The sequence below is a fragment of the Chenopodium album genome, chromosome 5 (assembly GCF_948465745.1).
Source record: "Chenopodium album chromosome 5, dcCheAlbu1.1, whole genome shotgun sequence".
Classification (NCBI taxonomy): domain Eukaryota; kingdom Viridiplantae; phylum Streptophyta; class Magnoliopsida; order Caryophyllales; family Amaranthaceae; genus Chenopodium; species Chenopodium album.
Genome location: NC_137838.1, coordinates 37214708 through 37222250, shown reverse-complemented (window position 1 = coordinate 37222250; position 7543 = coordinate 37214708). Strand labels below are relative to the sequence as shown.

Below are 7543 nucleotides of genomic sequence, written 5' to 3'. Positions count from 1 at the left end.
TTTCTTTTTTTTTTTTTTTTTTTTTTTTTGTAGTCGACTAATAATAGTAAAAATGTAAAATTTATAAGAGAGTAGGAATTTTTTTTTCTTTGCACAAAAGAGAAAGAGAGTAAGATTGTAGGAATTAGAGAATAAGAAAATTAGAGAATTAAAAAAATAGAAATGAGTTGATGAATCGTGAAATTTTTGGAGGAAGAAATGGGGTATTTATTGGGATTTTGGGTGGGAAAAATGGGCAAAAACTAGCCGTTAACTAGCCATTTTAGAGCTATTGCAAAACTACTAGTTCCAACGGCTAGTTGGCACGGGCCGTGCCTGGCGGGCCTCGTGCCGTGCCGTGTCGGCGTGCTGTCACCGTGCCGCCCGCCGTGCCCATGCCTAATCTGAAATATTTGTTCACGGCACGGCCCACGGGCCACAGGTGGGCCGTCGTCCCGTGCTGTGCCGTTAGGCGTGCCGTGTCGGGTCGTGCCGGGCCCGTGCCGGCACACAGGCACAGCCCATGCCCACCTTTAGGTTTATGCCCGCTACTGAGAGGTTCTCAGCGTAGGAGGATGGGAACTGTGCCTTTGTAACATGAAGATTTTTTCAATATGTTTTCGCCACCACACTTGGGTCTACACAGTTTGGTTCACATATCAAACAAATAAAAGACTCGTAAACCTTTTCATCTTCTCTAAATAACTCGCGAATATACTTGTCACTGAACCGGATCCACTCCAACTTTACTACAGCGTCTTTCGGTTCAACATGTAGTTGAGTAGAAAATTCCCTCCTCATAGTAACTAACGCGTACACATCTCCATGAGTGGACATATGTTCCTTCAAAACACGATCCATTCGTCCAACAACATGATTATCTCTAAGCTAGAAGCGTCGATGACACTTTAAGTGCGCTTCCCACTTAACCGTCTGATAGCTAGACACAACGTTTAGTAATTCAGACAACTTAAATCTGAAAGGCATTGTGTATAAATCAAGCAGATAAAATAGCATACAGTGGACTTGTTTCATAAACAAAACACAACCCCACATATTAAGTGGATATAGACAGGCCCGGCTAAGGACCTGTGCAAACAGGCCCTCAGCACAGGGCCCCCAAATTGGGAGGGCCCAAAATTTCGGAGTCCAAGCCTTAATTTTTTTTTTAAAAAAAAAGTAAAAATGAAAAAGTCAGCAATACTTTATAAAAAAAAAAAAGAAGAAGTCAGCAAACTCACGTGAAAAGGGCCAGCTGTTCCTCACTTCCCCCATTTACTCCCCTTGTCTAGATTCTTCATCTCCTTCCTTGGTAGTTTGCTCCATCAAGATAGCCCCAATTTCCTAAATTTTTGAAATTCTCTATAATTTTCCTTTATTTGATTCTTTAAATCCTTCCTATTTTGTCATTTAATTTTATTGTTTTACCCCCAAATTTTTAATTTTCCAAATTTAACATTCTGTCTTCAATCAATTACAATGCGTATGAAGATTTTTTTTCTCAAATCTTTAATTGCTTTCGATGGAGATAGTAATTTTGTGTATTCAACAATTAAACCCATTAATTTTCGTTTATCAAACGGTTAAATTTTTTACCCTTATAAATTTCATTTTAATCTTCAATCTTTTTCAATTACTTGTGTTTATACATTCGTACTCAAATTACATTTAACAATTAAAAAAAACAATTAAGAATCATATACCATAGTTAAAATAATTCATTGAGTACAAGGGGTTAATAAGAAGATCAGAGCCAAGGGAATTGGTTGCGGGCATGCGACAAATCGTGAAATCGGCAATATGCTGTGCGAGTTTTCCTGGCAGAATCTTGTAGCTAGTGAATTATTATATATCAATGGCAAGTGGATTACGTCAAGTTGTTTCTATCCTTTTGCAATTTAAATTATTAGATTAATTTTATAAATTATTGTTTTTTGGGTGAGTTGTTTGATTGTTTGTTTAATTAGTATTTAGTAAGTACTGTTAAATTTATTTTTTTTTAGATTTTAATTATGCCTCCCAAAAGAAAGTATGTCTCTGGTCATGATAAACGTATGAAAAAGAAAAAAATTTAAGAGTTAAACAATCTCAAAGAGGATCCCTTCACAAATTTCTAATAAAAGAACCACAAATTTCTGTTGAAAATCAAGATAATGATGATGTTAATGATGAAATTCCTGAGAATGATGATGATGTTAATGCTGAAATGCCTGAAAATGTTGTTCTTACTAAGAATGTTAATAGTGTTGATTTTGATGTGCCCACTGAAAATGATAATGTGGATGAAAATGACAATTTGAATAATTTGTTGGATGATGGTGAAGAGCATGATACAGATGAAAATGGTAATAATAATGAAGAGCAACCAAACCAATTTGATTACTCGTTTGATATATTTGGTCCTAGAAATTGGGATGCTCTTGAATCGAAAATGATTGATTTAGTAGTGACGAAAGGCCCTAAAAGAGACCATTCTATTGTAAAGGGTCCTAAAGATAAATTTTCTAGACGCTTTACAGCTAATTTATATACTAGAGTTTTATCTAATGGAGAGAAATGTTATAGATTTTGGCTTGTTTATTTGAAAGAACTTGATAGAGTATTTTGTTTTTGTTGTAAAATTTTCAAAAAAATGAATTGGTAGAGGTCAATTAACTAATGATGGTTTTAGTGATTGGGCACATATTGGTGAGAGACTTAAAGAGCATGAAACCGGTATTGAACATGTTAAGAATATGGCAACTTGGTATGATTTATGTCTAAGGCTAAAAAAAATGAAACTATTGATAAAACGGCTCAAAGACTAATTGAGAAGGAAAAGGATCACTGGAAAAATGTTTTAAAAAGAATTGTTTCAATTACGAAATTCCTTGCTAAACATAGTTTGGCCTTTCGTGGTTCTAACGAGAAATTATATCAAAATAGCAATGGCAATTTTTTGGGCTTGATTGAAATGTTAGCAGAGTTTGATCCAATTATCCAAGAGCATGTTAGACGTATCACAAATGATAATTTACACTTTCATTACATTGGGCATAACATCCAAAACGAGGTAATACTTTTGCTTGCTTGTGCAATTAAAAATGAAATCTTAAAAAAATCAAACGAGCAAAGTATTTCACTGTGATACTTGATTGTACTCCTGATATTAGTCATCAAGAGCAAATGTCTTTAATAATAAGATATGTGGATGTCTCTGAATATTCTGTCAGTGTTGAAGAATCTTTTTTAGGATTCTTAAATGTGAATGATACAACTGGTCAGGGGCTTTTTGATGTTTTACTAAAAGAATTGAAAAATCTTGGTCTTGACATATTTGATGTACGGGGACAAGGATATGACAATGGGTCAAATATGAAAGGAAAACATCAAGGTGTACAAAAGAAACTTTTAGTATAAATCTAAGAGCCTTTTATACTCCTTGTGGTTGTCATAGTCTTAATTTAACATTGTGTGATATGGCTTACTCTTGCAATAAAGCTAAGGATTTTTTTGGAGTTATACAACGCATATATACCATTTTTGCTAATTCTACTAAGAGATGACATATTTTGAAAGATAATGTTAAAGTTTTAACTCCGAAATAATTGTCATCCACTCGTTGGGAGAGTCATATAGATAGTGTTAAAGCTATAAAATGTCAAATGTCAGATTTTAGAGAAGCTTTACTTGAAGTGTCAGACACTGATCTTGATTCTAAACTAAGTAATGAAGCTAAATCCTTGGCAACAAATGAGCTAGGTGATTTTGAGTTTTTAATGTCAATTATTATATGGTTTGAGATATTGTCTGCAATTAATATGGTTAGCAAGCTTTTGCAATCAAATGATATGGTTATTGATGTTGCTATGGAAAAAATAAAGGAGTTGATTTCATATTTTGAAAAGTATAGAGATACTGGATTTTATAGTGGCTTGGAAGATGCTAAAGAAATTGCTGTCGAATTGAATATCGATCCAATATTTCCTCAAAGGCGTGTTATTCGAAGAAAAAAAACAATTTGATGTGAATTTAGATACCCCTTCAGTTGAGTTATCAGGGGAAGAATCTTTTAGAGTAAACTATTTTCTTATCCTTGTTGATCAGGCTATTGTTTCGCTTAATAAAAGATTTGAGCAATATCAAGAGTATGAAAGTATATTTGGTTTCATGTTTACTTTTGATAATTTAGAAGCATTAGATGATGCATCTTTGAAGTCATGTTGTAGTCATTTTGAGCAAGCATTAAGACATAATGGGCAATCTGATATTGATGAAAATGAACTCTATGTGGAGTTTAAGTTATTAAGAGATATTTTTCCATCAATGCCAACAAAAAAGATGGGAGCTATTGATATATTAAATTTTTTGAATGATGTAGATTGTTTTCCGAATGCTAGTATTGCTTATAGGATCTTATTGACTATTCCTGTTACACTTGCTTCTGCAGAAAGAAGTTTTTCAAAATTAAAGTTGTTGAAATCTTACTTGCGGTCTACCATGTTACAAGAAAGGCTTAATGGATTGGCGTTGATAGCAATTGAAAATGATATTTTGGAGAAGGTGGAATATGAAGATATGGTTGATGAATTTGCTTCAAAAAATGCTAGAAGAATAGCTCTGTTTAAATAGTTTGATCTTTTAAAAATTAAGATTGTATTTTGATATTAATTATATTATTCACAATTTAAATAAAGTATTTTGTGTTTTTTGGCTTTGTTTTAAAATGTTGTAATATGATAATTTCGTTTTAAAAAAAATTTAGGGCCCAATTTCTAAGTTTAGAACAGAGCCACTGAAATGATTAAGACGGTCCTGGATATAGATAGGGATACTCTGGATGGAAACGAACTCAATCCGTAATATCGGCACTCATCTCAAAGGTGGCAAGTTGGTGCCCGAACATCAAAATTTGGTTCCTCTTTTTAATGGTTAGAGTCCCTAATATGTCTCGCAAGTGATCTGGTGCGTTCTTGATACGTTCTTGAATGTCCTCTATAGGCACATCTCACTATTCGCGTTGGCATTGGAGGAGTGGGTTTTCGCTAAGGTTGTTCATTTGTTGGGGGATTTGATAGTGGAAATATTGGAAATATGTATGTACAATGTCTACATTTGCTATACATGTATATATTAACTTTTGCAATTGGCAAAAGGAGAGAGAAGATAAAGTAATATTTAAAACAAAAAATTTCACCAATTTTAGCTAAAAAAAATGCCATGACATGGCCATGACATTTGGCAAAAGATTGGCAAATAATTAGAGTATAATAAAAAAAAAAATTTAAGAATAGAGTTAATTAGTGGGTAACCAATAACAATGCTTGGGCACACATGGGTATGATATTTCGGCATATATAAGATAGAGGAGATAAATGTTGTAAATTAAATGACTACCATTACCTACAACCAATGGGAGATATTTCAAATCTTAAAACAAATTTGCTACTATGTCATTATCATTGATAGTCTACTGCTAGTGGGGTCATTATGACTATTTTACAGGACATATTTACTAATCCGCTTGTGAATGACACCATTGCACCATTTTTTGATGAATTATAATAATAATAATAATATAAACATTGCTAATTGATATATGTAGCGTCTGTTCTGATTTATTTGATTGAACTAAACTACACTGAACTAAATACTTTATGAGAGAAAGATATTTGAGCACTGAGAGGTATGAGATAATGTCATGAATAAGACAGAGGAGATGAATATATTAAATTTAATGACTACCATTACCTACAACCAATGGGAGATATTTCAAATCTTAAACCAAATTTACTACTATGTCATTATCATTGATAGTCTACTGCTAGTGGGGCCATTATGACTATTGTACATGACACATTTACTAATCCGTTTGTGAATGAAATCATTGCTCCATTTAACGATGAATTATAATAATACTATATAAACATTGCTAATTGATATATGTAGCGCCTGATTCTGATTTTTTTAATTAAACTGAACTACACTGAACTAAATACTTTATGAGAGGAAGATGTTTGGGCACTGATGGGTATGAGATTATGTCATGAATAAGATAGAGGAGATGAATGTGTTATATTAAATGAACACCATTACCTGCAACCAAGTGGGAGATATTTCAAATCTTAAAACAAATCTGCTACTATGTCATCATCATTGACTGTCTACTGCTATTAGTGTCATTTTGAGTATTATACACGACATATTTACTAATCCATTTGTGAATGACACCATTGCAGCCTACCATGACCACCAACTCCACCAAACATAACCACCACCTTATCATAACCACCACACCACCATCAGACCCCACTCTACCCAGACCGGCAGACCTCCCTCCCACCTCAAACCCCTTTACTCACAAACCAACAAAACAACAGCAGCATCACTCACTACACCTTCCCTAGCGGCCTTGCCGCCAATCCACCTCTCTACAGCCGGCCACCACCCTTATCACCGCCCCAATACAGTAACAACAACATCAAATCATTCTCCAAACTCTTAAACTTCTCCCCATAACACCTCACAGGCATATTGCAACAATCAAATGGAGAAATGATGGGTAAGCAATGAATGAAAACACATTTGGTTAATTTAGAAGAACAAGGGTTTAAATTTCATATTCCAGCATTAGAATTAGAATACAGATATTCAAATGGATAAAATTCAGCAGCAAAAAGGAATGAGAATTGGAAAAATTAAAGATTAATAGTGAAAGAAAAAGCCTTGAGAATGAAAGGATGATGCTTCTAGCTGTTTGTGCGTCGGTGAAGGGGGGTGAGGTTGCTCTTACTAGGTAGTCATGGGTGGGATGGCTCCGTTATTGTTGGGGATCGGGAAGAGGGAAGGGGAACATGAAGGGAGGTCTGCGTTTTTTTTTTTTTTTTGTTTTCTAATTGTTTTTTTTATTATACAAAAGAATTATGAATCAATAACATGGTGACACATATCAACTCACTCTCTTTAATAGGTTAGTAAATTAACAAATAGGTTAAGGGACTATTTTAAGCAAATGAGGGGAAAAAGTAGGATTATTTCTATATTATTCAAAGGTGGGATTATTTTGAGCAGATGTGATAAAGGTGGGATTATTGTTTTTTATTTTTCCTGATAATAATATAAACATTGCTAATTGATATATGTAGCGTCTGTTCTAATTTATTTAACAAAATTGAACTGAACTAAACTAAACTAAACTAAATACTTTATGAGATGAAGATATTAGGAAATGAACTCAATTGAATTTAAGCTGAATAGAACAAGCCCTGAAGCTCAAGTGATAAACCTGAAGAATTTGGAGTTGGTATCTTAATTCGTTGGAATTTTTTACTTTCGTGAAAATATTTAGCCAACCGAAGAAGGCTTAAGTGGTAAATATTCCACACATAATTGTGGCTATAATATAATAGTTTGTAGATAAATTATATACTATAAGATGAAATACAAACAACAAGTAAAAGTTGGGGAAAATCAAATAACAAGAAAAAGAAGAAAAATGGGAGCACTGTGTATAAACTATATAATGAAATAATAATAATAGATTCCCAAAATAGGAAGGGAAAAAAATGACATAAAAATATATTCA

General features: G+C 33.4%; 1 pseudogene; it reads left to right on the top strand.

Annotated features, from left to right (window-relative positions):
• The first annotated feature begins 1991 nt into the window (after positions 1 to 1991).
• On the top strand, positions 1992 to 4590 carry LOC145632832 (uncharacterized; annotated as a pseudogene).
• The last annotated feature ends 2953 nt before the right edge of the window (positions 4591 to 7543 follow it).